Below are 17,787 nucleotides of genomic sequence, written 5' to 3' on the forward strand. Positions count from 1 at the left end.
ATGCCCTATTTTTACTATTAAGCGATTTATGTATTTTTAAAAAGCGCTATGATACTTCATTACTCAAGGGTAAAAGGCACTACATGGGCATAAATTTTTTCACAATGGAGATGAAAGTAAAATATTTTAAAATATGGGAGTTAAAGTGGCCGTACCTAATGTAATAATTACGGTGAGAAGTACAGGAAAGAGTATAACCGGAAAAGTGGAACAAAAAATGAATTTGGAAAAATATCTTTATTTGGCTCCCCTGGAAAATTTACTTTTTGTGACATGGTGCCTTTTCCCTCCGAGGTACAGATATTATCCTCTTCAGGGCGTGGCTATGCGGGTTGGTTGAGTTACAGAAACTGTTTCTGAATTAGAGTTGGATTTAGGAAAGAACGGATATGAGCCGTTTATTTTGAAAGTGGTATAAGTCACTTTTTTAAAAAAATCGAGTTAATGGCAACACAAAATACAATTGAACGGTATCTTTTCATTTTTAAAAAATTTGTAATTTGAAATATCAGTATCATGAGATAACAAAACAAATAAATCTCCTCGAAAGTTAGCATCCATATTTTTAAACGTGTTAAAACGCAAACCCTTAAATATCTCGACTTAAAAACAAAGTGACTTATGCCACTTTCAAAATAAATGGCTCATATATTAATGATAAAAACAGAGTGAAATTGATTAATGTAATAATGAAGCTGAGGCATTATTTTTTGTTTTTAATTTTACCAAGCATAGTCATCTTGATAAACTTGGAGAGATTGATGATATAATCCATTTCATTGGGGTATGTTCGATTCTGCAGGTGTTCAGGGTACAGTACTTGGGAAACAGAAAACTCAAGAAAAGTGAGATTATTCCTTATTTTAATGGCCTTGATTGGTGTAAGCTGTATAAGTATGCAGTATCAGCTTGGAATTATAGGCAACTTTTAATAAATAATTTTAATTTTAACACAGAAATAATATGTTTAGTTCCGAAGTTTAGTAAATTAATATAAATTAGAGTCAATTTGGCAGACGGACTAAATCCATACCTGAAGTGTGTTTCTTTCGTTTTGTAATTAAAGAAATGTTTGATTATTTAGTTAGGGGAAATATTTTGTTTTCCTATGTAAAAGTAAAGTAAAGTAATCACCTAATTTTTCAGGCTGGGCTTAACGTCCAACTACCAATTAGGTGTCGTGGACGGAGGCGACTAGCAAACATATTTTACTGTAAATTCCTTTTATTAACCATTAAATAAAATCCAATGCCTAAGACCGGGAATCGAACCCAGTATCACAATACATATTAGCTTCGCAGGTCTTTTTTTTCCTATGTATGTTGTTTCTAAGTAAACACAATTATTATACAAAAACAGGCGGTACTTCTTCTTGTAATGGGAAATTAAATGTCGAAATGGTATTTTTGGAAAGAGCGCAATAGCTGCGAAAACCTCTCTTATCCATAGCAAAAACTGAAAACGGTCTCCATTGTCAATTGAGTTATTTTTTTATTTTTTTCCAAATGAATATTTATTTAGTTAAGAGCTGATTTAGTTCTGCTGTAACAGAACTTAGAATGTTGTAGAACTAAGTAAGAATTTAGCACAATTAATTACTAATGGAGAATTACAGCTGGCAATTAGCTAGAAACATAGTTTATTACATCCTGTTTAGGCGTTATTAGATCCAGCTAGCTTTAAACAAGGAGTGGGAAGGATTTTCAGTTTGTTGTGTGATGACCCGGAAGTCTTGTTAATCTTCTTATAAATACCTTTCTTAATGCTTCTGTCAGTATAGGCTTGCCAGACTTCCGATAGCATTTGCTTGAATATTCTGAAAACTTAACGATACCATTAAAAGTTAGCCTTATGTTGTGAAAAGGTGTTAAATTTTCGAATTCTTGTATTCAATTGATTTACCTAATTTCTAAAAATGAATTCCTACAAATGTGAAAATATGTTTTCAAAAATAAATCAACCTATTAATCTTTAAATCTTTAAAAATCGTTAAATAACAGCCCTATGCAAATAAACATACAAAATGGTAGGGAACAATAGATGAACATGAAACATGACCCACAATTTTCTTTTACCTAATTCTCCAGAAAATAAATGTTTTTTCCAATTTTCTGTTTACCCTTACATTATTATTAGAAAATAGGACATTAAGCAAGAAAAATCTTTAATTTTTTATGTTGTTATAGAGAAAAAATTTTATTGCATAATTTGATTCTTCATCAAATACCTACGGGGGGGAAATTAGTAAAAAAAATTAAGCAATTGTTTTTCATTGAATTTTTTTTTTTTTTTTTGCGCATCAACAGCTGAGGTTATTAGCGCCCGGAGCTTTTTCCAGTGCCTCCGGACAGTGTTCTCTCGTTACAGACAACACTGTCCATCACCGGACAGTGAGCTGTAAGAAGCTCCTAGGAAGAGAAAATCTAAGGGTCAGCTGCTGGATTCGAACCCGGGACCTCCGCGTGGGAGTCCAGTATGCTAACCTCATAGCTAATCCCTTCCCTTTTTCATTGAAATTCTTAGCAAAAAAGAATTGGCCAATCCTAATGAAGAATGGAAGGGTGAAAAGTAGGTTGATTGAACAGCCAATCACGAGTGAGAACTGTTTAATAAACCACGCCTACTACCATGTATGTTCCGCCACGCCCTCTTTGGCCCCTAATGAAATGGAAGATTTGTATTTTTCATGTCTACTTTTAATACATATTATTTTTAACGCTTAACTTCTTGTTAAAGTTAAGTAACAATCAATTTAATCGAAGTATTTAAACGAACCTTGTCGAACATTTCTAAATGGCTGAACTTACGATCTGGTGTGAATGAAATGTCGGGTCCTTGCTGATTTGTGGTACCTTTTGTCGTAACTCTTAATCAACCCTTATACTTAAATTATTAAACTGTAAGTTTTTGTTAAGAAGACCTATATCCTTTTAACCAGAACTATGTGATAAAAATCTACATTGACATTCACTCAAACAACTTTGGCAAGAGTTCACTTGGTGTTGAACATTCCAGTTAATATCACCTTAATGGGCTATTCTTTGAGCATATATACGTTGTCCAGATTTAGTTTCATAGGAGAGAAACAAAACAAAAAAGTATATATTAGCTATTTCATGAAATGGCAAGATTTTCTGTTATAATGTCTACCTCATGTGTAAACATAAAAGAAGGATAACGTCAGGTTATTTTCACTGAGCTGTTATAACTAGATGTCAAAGAAATATATACTGTATAAGTATAAAATATAAAAGTGAAGACTAAGTTGTGAAAACAGTGGATGAAGATACAATAACAGTTCTCATTTCTCTGTTGAACACAACAAACTTGAAGCATACTGTAACAAAGCGTAAGAGAGACAGTCGCACATTTCTGTTGTTGTCTTTACTTAAGTTTAAGACCATAAAGTACACTCACTCACATTGAATGAGTTGTCTAAACTTAACTTCTCCTTCCTCCTCCTAACAACTCAACTAGCAGGAAACCTACTTTTCCTTCGAAGACCGCTCCTTTTTTTTTATTAGTTCTGTAGTTTTTGCTCTGTACATTGTTAGTTTAAGTCCAGCTCTGTCTCTGTTTCAAGATTGATTGGTTGTTCTCAATTATTCTATACTTTTAATTAATAACTATGATAAAGTTTGTCTTTTCTGAAAACCAGTTTGTTTACTTTGAGGCACAAAGCTTTCTAAAGTGATATTTGTTATTTATAATGTTTTAGATGTTTTCTTGTAATTGAAGTGAATAATTGGGGCAAACGTAACTAACGAATCTTTCATAAAAATTAAAATGTGATTTTCGTGCAATTAATGGTTTAATCAGTACAAAGTTGCTCATTTAGAATAAACACAAGATTGTGAGTAATATAACCCAATGATATAATGAATTTAATTAATGATACACTCATCTTATATCTAAAAATCACTATGAGTGCTAATCCATTTCGACTGGTTTAAATGTCTAACTTGATGTTTTATAACCTATGAAACACGGTCCTGTGAGGTACCATAATTGAGAGTTTTTCTAAACAACTCTACGATTATTAACTAGATTAAATTTACAAGGAATCAAACATAAGAGCATTTCAGAAAATAAAAACATTGAATAGGAAACATTATTGCTTTGAATGGTAGATGCAGGGTGTTATAAGTTATGTAGAACAATGGCAATACTCAGGATTTTGGACAAAAAAGTTGTCCCAATTGCAATTTTTGAGATTTTACGAAAAAAAATGTTCCATTAGAAAGGGCCTTATTAAGTGCTTGGGAAATTTGAATAATGCAAAAACGTTTTCAGAGTTTTTAGAAAATGGAAAAAATAAGAATTACAGTTTTTAACACGTTTTTAACGAATTTTACAAGAGAAAGCATTGAAGTAACTACCTAATCGTATGTTATTAAATGTAAATCTTGAAAAGAAAGGCAAGGGAAACAAAATCAGAGATAAAAGAATTAAGTTCATCGTAAAGTTGAACTCCAGCTTAATGGTGCAGTTCATGCGATGTATGTATAGAATGCTGCAACCTTTTTTCAGGATGAATAGACTTGTTTCTGATACCTTTGTAGACTTCAGTATCAAGTAGTATGTTGTGTAAGGAGAAGCACTGCAGTAGATTAAGCGATGGTAGGAAAGGGTTCACCAGTGAGTCTATCAACTAAAGATTAGCAATCTGCTCTCTTGCCCCATGCAGGACGGACCCCCCTTTGTTGTACGATCCATTTTTACCGCTGGCCATTGTAACAGTTTAAGATCCAATATAAGAACTTTAAGTATTTTATATTCACTCAAACAATGATGCGAACTATGGTTAAAAATTACTTGATTATAATTAATATTATTTTGTCTTAATTTAATTTATTTTTTAGAGAGGATAAACCTGAATCTATGTAATCAATTACCATAAAATTGAAAATTTTCTCTTTTGACACTGAAGGCAGCTTTTGACCCTCCTAAGTTTGTTTTTTATTTCGGAGTCTGTGTTTTTTTTATTAACTTCAATTAACAGCAACAATAACAAAAAAGACAAGTTATGTTAGACCCTATCTCTTCACAGTACAATGTGTATTTTTCATGAAAAAAGGAGAGTAAAAATAAATGATAAAAAGTAGCATGGTGAAGAGCGTACTGTGAGGTAGCCCCGAAAAAGTTTGTCGATACCAGAATATTGATGTAAAGATAAAAACCAGCGGAAAAAAAAGTGAATTCCTGGTTAAGAATTGTTTATATTCGCTGCAAAGCAAGTTCTTCTGGCATATAAATAAGACACTTTTCATCATATTCTCTTCCTTTCTATTCTATAATTTTTTCAAGAATAAAAACGGATGTTACTAGGTCGGCAGCTCAAATATCAAGGTGGTATGACGGTAACTTTAAACTATCTGTTAGTATAGTTAAATAATTTTCCTTATTGTTATAAGAACATAGAAGCAGCCGTTGTTTTATTGAAAGATGATTTCTTTCGAAGCAGACGTTTTTTTCTTCTACTGTTACTAACCACAACAATTACCTATAGCCATAGTGATCGGCTAATATAACCTCTACTATCATCACTAACCTGTCCGACCGATCATTTAATCGTTCCCTACATCATGGCTAATTTTAATTTATTCCCTCACATTAAATATTTTCAAATTGAGAATGTCAGATTTGTCTGATTACTTTAGTTGTATTTTGGGTAAAAATTTAAAACCATATTTCTAACTTAAAAAAAAATTGAAATATAAATTTAACAGAATCCCACTCATTCTTGCAACATAATTATATTTACTTAGAGTTCCTCTATGCAGGCACTGCATTTTAATAAGATTTTTAAGTAATTCAGTGATTGAATCCAAAGTGCTGTTCTTCAGAAATAACATTTCTAGCGTTTCTAATAATCCATGGTTTCGATTCATGATCTTAAGATTGGCTATCATTACACGTTAATACGAGAAATGAAAAAGTAAGGTGTGTTTGCAAGTCGCCTCTGCCTACAACCTTAATTTGGTAGTTGAGAGTATAAATTACCTTAAAAAATAGGTATTACTTTACTTTTTTACTAAATATTGCATTTCAACTTTTAATTAGTAATATTGAAAATTCGTATTTTAAATCAATAAAAAGTTGTTTAAAAAATTAAATACCCCACCGATTTTTAGCAAATTTCTAGAAAATTAATTTGCTCAATGCATTACAAAATATTGACGGTTCCATTTCAATTATAGAATGGGTGCAGTTTTATTATTCTATTCTACGTCCAACACAAAGCAGTGTTCAGTACTTATGCATTTACATAGTGAATAAGTTCTCTTTTAAATTAAATAAGAGGTAAAAAGAAATAATTTACAGAGTTAAAGAACATAGTGGAGATATGTTAACATTTTCAGCCGATCTTTCTACTGAAAATACAAATTATTTATAAAAATTAAAAAAGACAAGTTTTTGCGGAGTAGAAGTACTGGGAACAACCTAAAACTCTTTATTAGCATTAAGGACTTATTAAAACTGTCCGGTAGGACAGTTGTTTAAAGAATTGATCGTCAAAAACTGTACGAAAAAGCGTAACGTTGAAGAACACCCAACTTTGACAATTTTTTCTCTTCTTCTATTTATTTAAGATAAAATTTGCAAATTTTCTGTTAAATAAAGGACATAACCTAATTTTTTGCAACATGAATCAAATAAATTTTGAGAAAATCTTTGCTAAAAATTGAAAAAAAATGGCTTTTTCAGAAATAGTTATCTTTTTTTTTTGTAAACAACGTAGAGCCTAAACGTGCGACCCGATTGCCATGAATAAGGTATCATTTGATACGCATTTTTATGTACGTAGATTTGCTTTTTGGGGGACTCAACACTGTTCATAGATTAAATGGGATGTTTGACCTGTGTAAGGTTTCGCTTTGAAACTATTATTACTAATAACGCTGTCAATCATAGCCTTATTCTTATTCTTGTGGGCCTTGAGATTTACTCGAGTAAACCGTCATCTTGTTCCTGCATAGCTCATTAATTATCATCATTAATTTTTCTATATTACACCAAGAATTTGTATTGAAAAATGAAATTTTGGCATTGAAGGACTAGCCTGGGCGCTGATTATTGGCTGGCATCAATCCCGAGTTGGAATTAAATAAAACTGATGATACTGAGGAAAAAAAAGGTTGGGCCGCAAGCTCAGTTTTGGGACCAGAAGGAGCAGCAAAAAAATCAGAAGCGTACAGTTTCTTTATTTGTGGTAAGGCGAGCTAACTGCAAGATAGACCACATACGAGGGGGTACCCAAAAAAAACCGGAATTATTTTTTAAAAGCTATTTATTTACAAATTTTTTACAGAACAACCTTATCCCCTTCAAAATACTCTCCATTACAACTAATACATTTGTCCCACCGGTGCTTCCACTGTTCGAAAAATTTTTTGTAGTCATCTTTAGAAATGGCTGACAGCTCCTTCTTCGTTTTTTTCTTGACCTCTTCAATGTTGTCAAATCGGTGACCTTTCATGCCCTTTTTCATGCGTGGAAATAAGAAAAAGTCGCACGGAGCCAGGTCAGGCGAGTAAGGTGCGTGGGGCAGCGGAACCATGCCATTTTTAGCCAAAAACTGTGTAACAGAGATGGCTGTGTGTGCCGGTGCATTGTCGTGGTGGAAGAACCAGTCTCCTGTTTGCCAAAAATCGGGTCTTTTTTGGCGAACACTATTGCGCAATCTTTTCAAAACTTCCAAATACAAGGTTTGATTGACGGTCTGACCTGGGGGGACAAACTCTGAATGGACTACGCCTTTGGCATCAAAAAAGCAAATCAGCATTGTTTTGATGTTTGACTTGACTTGACGACATTTTTTTGGTCGGGGTGAAGATGACGTCTTCCATTGGCTCGTCTGTTGCTTTGTTTCTGGGTCATAACCATAGCACCATGACTCATCACCAGTAATGACCTTTGACAGAAAGTCTGGATCAGTTTCAAGCTGTTGTTTCAAAGCACGACATGTTTCAACTCGATGTTCTTTTTGATTGTCAGTCAGAACTCGAGGAACAAACTTGGCAACAACCCTTTTCATCCCCAAATCTTCCGTTAAAATTCGCTGAACCGAGCTCCAAGATAACCCACTACTCTCTGACAGTTGATCAATTGTCTGTCGACGGTCTGTGAACACCAGCTCTCGAATTTTTTCAACATTTTCGTCGATTCGGGCAGTTGATGGACGTCCAGAACGAGGTTTGTCATCAATCGACATGTCGCCATTTTTAAACCGAGTAAACCACTCGTATACTTGAGTTTTTCCCATAGCGTCATCTTTGTAAGCTGTTTTCAACATTAAAACACTTTCAGCAGCATTTTTGCCGAGTAGAAAACAAAATTTCAGAGCTGCACGTTGTTCACTTAAACTTGCCATCATAAAAAACGAAAAAAGAACAAAACAGCGCTGGTAAAAACAATCACTGCAGATGAACAGAACAAGCCAGGCAGACAACACAGGCAGGACTGAACTGGCAAGGAATTGCGCTATACACGTCTAGCGGCAGAAATGCGTACTACATAAGCTCCATGCGCGGCAACGCAATTCCGGTTATTTTTGGGTACCCCCTCGTATAACAGATTTATCTAAAGCCCATTGTTATTACCACAGATCAAGAACTTGGAACTTCCTAGGTGAAGCAGTTACAACGGTGTTCTGTTTCTAACCACATGCTATTAGGTTAACAGATTGATTTGCTTACTGTAATTCACCATGATTTTATTGGACGATGAAGCTAAAAGAAAGAACTACTCTCTCTTCAAAATAACTGACAAAAAGGTTACATTATTTAAATCTGCTTTTTTTTTTAACGAAATCCTTTCAAAAAATGAATTTTATGAATTGCAGGAAGATTAAATTTATATTAAGATAGTTAATTACAAGAATTGAAAATAAAAATTGTGTCAGAACAAGCAAAAAGATTCATTATCTTTAGCCCATTTAAATCCACTTTTAGATTATATCAATTCAGTGCTCGCTTACCATACGCCAACTATATGTAGTATTTTAATAAAGCAGCTTATGAAATAAAAAGTGGAAAATGCTCTCATCTCGCCCTGAAACAATATTTTTGAATTTTTTTTTTGTTGCTTTTCAATTTGCCCCCCCCCCAAAAAAAACTAGAATCGCATAGTAACACTTGCTTTTATTCCTCTGGAATTTTCATTAGTGTTTTAATGGTCATTTTTATATAAAAGGTAGACTAAAACACTCAAGTACAATAATCTTCCACTTCTAAGACCTAATTTTGATTAACACATGCCCGTCTTCCACTGGTTTACTCACTAAGACAGAAAAGCTGTCTAATTTAAGGAAACTAGTGAGGAGAGGGGCACCTTTGAACAGTTTTAATTTCTCGCCAAATATTTAAAACATTTATGATTGGTAATTTTCTCCATATGTTGTGGTAGACCTGTTGTATAATTGACAGAGTTTCCCTTCGTTTTCGTTGTACATAAAGTCAGAATTGAGGAATGTTATATTTTTTAAGGTGGAAGTAAATTTTTTGTTGCCGCTTTGGAAGTGTATTGTGAAGATTGTAGTGGACAAGGTGTAAGTATTGTTAGTCCATATTAACATTTGGAATTCTTATTTTTAAATTTAGTATTTACAAAAATCTATTTACTTGCAAAAAAGTGTTGAATATTATATTTTCTTTTATGGAGGGAGAGGGGGCACATTTCAACATCACAGTTAAAATGTGCCGCCCTACCGACCTGCAAGTTTGTGACTTTTTTTTTGCTTAATCGCAGAGATTAAAGGTGGAAAGTGGTCCGAACCTACATTAAGAAGCGCAACAAACCGAATATTTTGTTCAAACTTCCTAAACCCATCACACTTTGGGTACAACATCCCGAACTGAGTCATTCTTGATTTTTGAACTAGATATCAGTGGTTTAAAGAGAAAGCAATGTAGTAGTGAGAGAAATAACTGATAGAAGGTCGATTCAGAGTAAAGTAATATCATTTCTATCTATTTTATATTGTGTTCAAAGCTACCCCACCAGTGGGGCAGATATTAACATTTGACACAACATTTTTAAATTACAAAAAATATAGATATGTACGTAAAGTACCAACTGTTTATTGATATAGATCTGTTAAGAAGACTTGAAAGTTGTAGAAAACAAAATAAAAAGGTCCAATAATACGATTCTGTGCACTCTAACAGAAAATGTAAATTCTGTTCAAATGTGCCCCCTTCTCACCTACGTCAACAGTTTAAAATTAACTAAAAATCAAGCGTCAGTTTTCAGAAAAAGAAGGGGAATTTTTAAATGTTTTTTTTCCAAACTTTTTAAAAACATTTGTGTACTTTAATTTTAGTAAATATTGTTAAGCTAGATGGGTTTAAATAGGTTAAAAATAATTAGCATGTTTAATGAAAATTAGGACAATTTTTTGAGAAAACTGTTTCATAAAATCACACTTTCAATCGAACACATTTATTCAAATTTTCTATTTTAGAACTTACGATTATGTTAAAGGTCAAGAAACTAGTTCTAAAGAAGTATTTCTGTAGAGAAGCTTGCCTAGGCAGCCAGTAATTAACATCAAGTGTTAAAAACTTTTTACCATACACGAATTCAATTTAAAAAAAAAAATTATGCCTACTCGACATCACTTAATAAAAGAACGTAAACTTAGTTCTGATCTTTGCTAACATTCATGAAAACAATTTTTAGGCTTTACTTAATAAATATTTTTAATTTTTCAGGCGAGCTTAATGTTCAACTAACCTGGAAAGCAGACTTACATACATTCTATAATTTTACTGTGAAGTCCAAGAACAGGATTCAAATTAGGAGCCTAATGCATCTTACTTCTGCAGCGGTCTTCATTTAATTTTCATTATTACAGTTATTCTGTTTGCAATTTTAATTAACCAAATTAGGTGTCGTGAACGAGGGGGACTAGCAAACTGTACTTTACTACAAAGTTTTCATATTAAACTTCAAATAAAATCTAAGGTGTAGACCGGGAATCGAACCTAGTGCCAACAATACGTATTAGCTTTGCAGGTCTCGCCGCTAACCGCTCGGCTACCACCTAATTGTTGGATATAATTTTTTAATATTTATTTATTATTTATGGTAATATTGGATGATTCATTTAGATTTTATAATTGGGTATTCATAGTTCTAATATTAGTCTAATATCAAGGTAAATTCATTTCACATCAGTTCTCTTCTAATTTACGTGATTGATGAGAGGAGATAAATATAAACCAAAGGCATTCATAAACTATGTCGGAATACCCTCATTCACACATACAGTCACTATACTCATGCACAAACAAATTACCATGAAATTCCGGTGGCGGTTAGATGAAAAGCGGCAAATAATTTATTCCTTTGACCTTGCGTGCTGTAGTGTACGGATCAATTGGTGGAATAGTTAGAGGTTATGAGAAACTTTAATTATTGCAATGTTAAAAAAGAAAAAAAGAAAACCCTTATCTTTTTAATGAATTTTTCAGTCAAATTATACTATTTTTTTATAATTAAAAATATACACGTACAATGAAGCATATTGGAACAACTTTGCAAATGGATAGACCTGCATTTTTATTAGAGATATTGTTGTAGAATTAGCATCTCTTATGCAGAACTCTTTCTGTCTTCAAATTGTAATTTACGCCATTCTAACTACTGCATACTTACATACAAGCGGCAAAATGTAGCTTCTTATTTTTTATTATTCATTACACTAAATTTTCTTACAGTTAAATCAAAGCAGGTTATGGAAAACCTTCAAGAAATTGGATACCTGTCTTCACCATATCTTGGCCTTCCTTTAGATTTTTCTCATTCTAGTAGTTTCTTACAATTCACTCTCCTGTGATGGACAGTCTGTCTATAACGAAAAAAAACACTATCCGAAGGCCGGTAATGCACTAAGAAATGCTCCTGGGCGTAAGTATCCTCAGATTTTGAGACGCCCTGCCTCGTGCTTGTATACAGAGATCTAAAGACATTCTTTGCAATAAAGAGACCAATAGATTGGCTAGCAAGGACTCTTTAAGGCCCCCGGTTGGCCATACGTATGCCCTTCTATGGTCTCTCGTAGGAGGCTTTCTTACAATAAGAGTCCCATAGCGCCTTCACTTTGTAGAAGAATGATATCCAATTTCACATAATATTTGCTAAAGTTGAAATTAGCTTGCAGACGGTTTATTAGCTTTAGGAGGGCGGACGTGAACCAGGATTCTAAACTAACGCTTATCTGATAGATACGAATCCTGTCTTTCATTATCAATACTGTGCGGAAATTAGGAAAAACTGGTTGCCTGCTTCCCTGTTGGCACCATTCCCGTGAGGGCCCCCTCTATAAAATTAAAACTAAATAAATAACAAATTTGCTAGCCCGTTGTGAATAGTATTAATACAATATCAATTATAAATAAAGATAAAGAGATATGAAAATCTATTGCACATGGAATTTCCAACGTTGCAGATAATTTCCCAAAATAGATTATTGCAATTTGGATTAAAGCCAGAAAATGTAGCAAACTATAATTGGATTTTTCAATTAAGAAAACACTCTTTATCTAGGTTATGTTAATTTCTTTTATGGCGAAAGATTAATACTAGTTTGTTTTGTAGAAAAAATTAGGAATATCAACAATTAAACTCACATAATTGAATTAATAATATTTTCAGAAAAATGAAGTTGTTACCATATTTTAAACACAACCTTTTTTTCGGTTGTTCTCAGATGTAGTAGCATTTTTTTGGGAGCGCTATATGTTAGTGCTAATCGTGAACTTTACGGTTACCTATTTTATTAGCCGTTCACATTTTTAGTGAGAGACGTTTTCCAAATCTAGTTTCAAATGTAACACTGAAAGTATCGCTTATTTCACAAAGAAAATTAAATTGGACGTTTTCTTTGCCGGTGGTTTTACAAAATTTATTTATTCAATGTAAACCAATTTTCATTTAAGAATAGTTCTTAACATGGAATCAAAGTGTAGAAATTTTCTTTGTCTTAAACTTTCTAACCAAACTAAACGTAAATCATAAAGACGAAACTAATAAATCAGACTTTTTTACATTTGCTTACTTGTATACTTTCATAATTAAGTTCAGTCTGCCTATCTTGGTGGCTGCGGTTTTCCAGACTCAACAACTTTTTACTGATAGCTTCCGCTTATTTAAATGCGCCTAAAGGTGATCATGTTTGTAAAATATTGAATTTAATGAATCGTTACACAAACACTAGTTGAACAGTTTACAATGAATCCCTTCGCAATCAAAATAATAAATTGATACTTAATACTTCACTGTTATAAAACAACTCACTTCGATTTTTTTTGGTGTGAAAAAAATTTAGAAACTATTAAACTACTAAATTATAATATAGTTGTTATTAATGTAGATTGCGGAAGAAAAAGGAATTGGAAGAGAGTGTATTGAATTGGTGTGAATTGGCGGAGTATAACCTAGTATAATTCTGTGAATCTCTGGCCGCACAATTCTTCTACATTCCCATCTTCTTATACTTCCACTGGCAAAGATAATCTTAAAAGGAATTTTTAGGTAAAATTACCATCATGTTCTATCAGGTCACGTTCCATAGCAATGAACAATCTGATAGTTCGCCAGTATAAAAATCAATGAGTTTACAAACTTTTCATGTTATTATTATTATTATTTTTTCTATTATTAAAGATTTCCTTTTAAAATAACATTCTGCTAGATGTTCGTAATTAGGGGAATATAGAGTTTTATTTGAAGTACTACAAAGATTGTTTCACAGTTCCCATTTTGTTATCCAATTGGAAATTCATTATTTTCTATTATGAAGCACACGTACATCTCTTAATGCAATTCATTTAGCTTTAATTTCTTTTACTTTCAGTTAAAGGAAGTATTGCGGTCGTGTCAAATTTTATTACCAAATGTATGCCTGAAATATATTTTCCAAAAATGGTCACTGGGTATGTCTTATGCATGTGGGAATAAATATGCATGCATGCAACCCATCTAGCATCAAAAATGGGAAGTTATGACTTTATTAGAATATTATTTAATAATAACATTATAATAATTGTTTAATATAACAGAAAACTTGAAAATTTGTTTGTATATCATGAAACTTAAAAGTAGCTTTTTAGTAGATGTATTATTAAACATCTCTTATAATTTTCTTTAAATTTAGTAAACTCAATTCACACATGTGGATATCCTTTTTTTAAAAAATCCAATACGTCTAATCACAAGTAACTTGCCAACTAAATTTCGATGCAAAATTTTAATTTAAACTCAAATAATCACTATATTTTTAAGTATACAACTTTACCACTTTTTTGGGTGGTGTTTATTTTTGATAGGATATTTACTATCTTGGTACTAAATGAAAAAAAAATACTATAAAACTGATGTAACAATGGACAGCAGTCAAACGTCCATAAAATTTACTGAGTTCTTGTTTCTTTAATAAAAGTACGTATACACAATTGTTTATAAAGATTAATATATTTGTTTAGGTCATCAGTTCTGGCATCCTTATTATTTTATATATTTGTTTGCCTATAAATTATATAAATGTGTTCATAAATTAAGTTAAATATTCCGTTTATCATTATTATGAGTCTGGTGTAATTTTATGTTGAATTATGGAAGCCATTGGACTGCCATCTCATAAGATTTCTGCCTGTTCCGCAAATTTTGTATACCAATCTACATATTTATTTATTTATTTATTTACAAGACGGGCAATCACCCAGTTACAAAGAAATATAATTTAAAATAACATTTAATAATAACTCAATATAAAATAATTATAGAATATACATATATCATACATTTATATATATATGTATATCGTAGAATAGAAATAAAGATAAAATAGAAATAATATATACACATAATTTACTTAATAGATAAAAAATACTTCAAAATATGTACTATAAAATATACTTTAAAAATAGAGAAACTTTATTTAATTAATAAATCTTAATAATATCACAAATAACCGGTTAATAATAATAATTAATTAATAAGTTTTCCCTAGTACCAATCACCGCAAAATCAGTCATTTAACAAACGTTTCAACTCGATTATGTTGGTGTTGAATAAATCAAATACGAGTATATCAGCGGGTAGATGATTAACTTGATCCGCAACTCTTGGAAAATAACTGAACTTACGATAATTAGTACCATGGCACACTTTAGAAAACACTTGTCTTTGTCGAGTACTGTTTGTTGGCACATGAAAATTTAACAATGACAACAGTTCAGGACAGTTAATATTATTATTATTATTTAGAATTTTGAAAATAAAAATTAAGTCCGTGGCTTGTCTTCGAAACTGTTAAGTACTTAAACCAGTAAATTCAATGAATTATCAATGAATAAGCAAATATTTGAATGAATTGTGCTTGAGATTATAAATTAATGCAGCAATTCAAAGTTGGCCTGATTTTTATTATAAACTATTTTGTTTTTGATAAAAATTAATGTAATTAAATAAATGTCTAAAAGATAAAGTTTTTGTAAGACTTCAAATTATGTTACCAGAACAGTAAGTACAACATAATACAATATATCTTATCTAATTATAAAAAATCAGAAGCTGTAACCTAAACTATATGATTTATCTTTCGTAATTTTATTATAAATTTCCATTTATACAGGCAGTGAACTCTTCTGTAATGATTTATAACTTGTATATACAAAATAAAATAAATAAATAAAAATATCATAAACGATTTAAAAGTTATTTTAAATACATGTAAAATAAAAAGTTAGAAATATTCAAAGATAATACAATTTACTAAACTGGCCGCCAAGCAAATTGTAAAAACTTTACCCCCATCTTCACCATCGCCTTGCGTATAGGGTGCATTAACGTTCCAGACGGAGAAAACGTTTTCCCATTTTTCCAATTCTACGTAAAGCCCCTTTGGGAAATGTGAAAACTTTCATTTCCTTCTCAACTAACTTTTATAACTTATTGTTTGTATCTGGTTCACTGAACTGAGCATTGATCAATTAAATTCCTATTGTTACTGACGTTGAGTTTTAATTGTATTTAAACTTTAAATAGTTAATTCTAGATTGAACAAAAACTGTTTTTCGTGAAAGCTGATTATTAATTAATTTATTCATAACTTAGAATATGAGATATTTTCTTTAAGGATAAGAAACATTAAAGATCAAGACGTTATTGCCAATTTTATTCTTATGTTTTTCATTAGTTTTCCCAAGCTTACTATTCTGATGAACTAATTCTTAGTCGAAAGCTTGACAGAAACAAATATAAAAGGCGACTGAAATTGGAAATAATTTCTCTTCCCTCTTGGATGAATCAATTAATCATCAACCAAAAAAAGATATGTACACTAAAATGATCAAAGACTAGGGAATATCAAAAATATTTGACGAATGACGATTAAATTCAATTTCTAGACGAATGTCGATTGAATTCAATTATATCACTCTCTTTCATCATGTAATGGAATATTTTTTTAATGTTCCTAAGCTAGAATCAGTCATCCTTAATATAATGTTTGCAGCGAAATTCATTCATCCACTTCTTTGCTGGACTACCCATCTATTTTGGCCACTCCATTACGATGCCTCAGCATGTTGTAAATACGAGGGTGGTTTGAAAAGTTCTCGGAATGTACTAGAAAGCAGTGTCTTACCTCGGTGGAACTGCTTTTATTTTTCAACATAGTCTCCCTGTAGACTAATGCATTTGGTCCAGCGATGTTCCAATGCCTTGATCCCATCTCGAAAATGAGATTCCTCCAGGCCTACAAAATACCTCTCCAATTCGGCTGTCAGTTCTTCCATTGTAGGAAATCTCCGTCCACCGAGGAAAATTTTCAGCTTGGGGAAGAGATGAAAAAGTCTGATGGTACATACGTACATACTTTGGAGTCTTACAAAAACTTTATTTTTATTTCGTTGATTTTGCTAGCGATTATATCTCGAAGATCGCCAAACCAACATAACGTACTGATCTTCGCTTACAATATAAAATAACACCAAAATGTGTTCAATTAAATTTCCTAATTTAATAGTTGACTGCCCTCAAGCGGAGGCCATGGGTATTAGTCCATCTTTTACGAAATCCTTCTAGCTCTTAGAAAGAAAAAAAAATCTAGCTCTCAATACGTTATGGTGATTGTTGATTTTTGTACGTCTTCGTTAATAAATAAATTTTTTCTGCAACCATGTAGGGAAGTTCTCATTACTCAATTAAAATCAGCTGTGTAATGCCCAACTTCCCACACTAGTGGGGGGAAATTCCCATTAGTGTCACTTTCCGCACAAGTGAGTGGAAAAACTTTATTGTGCTTCCTTGATATAAGAAGTTTTGTCATTAACATAAATATTTTCTGTAAAACTCTAATAAGCTTATTTAAATTTATTTTATTTAAATAATTAAAAAACGAATATTAAAAAATAAAATAAAAATTGAAAGGAATATAGAAATAAAAATATTACTTTAATAAATAATTAGATATTTTTAATTATAACAGTTAAAAAGGTTATAGTGTTACCTTATAGAAATTTAAAATGGATTCTAGTGATGCCTGTTTAGAAAACACTCCTCCATCAATAAAAGAAACAGCAGAAAATGTAATAAGTAATGTAAATACGTAAGTAATGTAAATAATTGTAATATAACAATAAATGTTTATAATAAATAAATTACTTTTTGTAGACTGTAAAAATGAAATTTTTAATTTTATTAGTTAATAAATGGTTGCAGAAAAAATATAATATTTAACTCTAGTGTAAAGTATTTTCCTCACACTCGGCAATTTGC

General features: G+C 31.6%; 1 protein-coding gene and 1 long non-coding RNA gene across 4 annotated transcripts in view; one reads left to right on the forward strand and one right to left on the reverse strand.

Moving 5' to 3' along the window:
• Positions 1-17,787, reverse strand: part of LOC141451094 (zwei Ig domain protein zig-8-like) — a 686,638-nt gene that overhangs the window by 658,556 nt on the left and 10,295 nt on the right. The gene's annotated exons all lie outside the window — the stretch shown is intronic.
• The window catches only part of LOC141451095 (uncharacterized), a 66,362-nt gene that overhangs the window by 48,198 nt on the left and 377 nt on the right, over positions 1-17,787 (forward strand). Inside the window, exon 7 of one of the 2 annotated variants that reach the window (XR_012456532.1) lies at positions 10,716-17,617. This is a non-coding gene — a long non-coding RNA (uncharacterized lncRNA). Of the gene's footprint in view, positions 1-7,056; positions 7,216-10,715; positions 17,618-17,787 lie in introns of those variants that run through there. The other variant, XR_012456533.1, reaches the window with a different exon arrangement.

This window comes from Rhodnius prolixus, unplaced genomic scaffold (assembly GCF_049639745.1).
Source record: "Rhodnius prolixus isolate KJV_2025 unplaced genomic scaffold, Rpr scaffold_8, whole genome shotgun sequence".
Lineage (NCBI taxonomy): Eukaryota > Metazoa > Arthropoda > Insecta > Hemiptera > Reduviidae > Rhodnius > Rhodnius prolixus.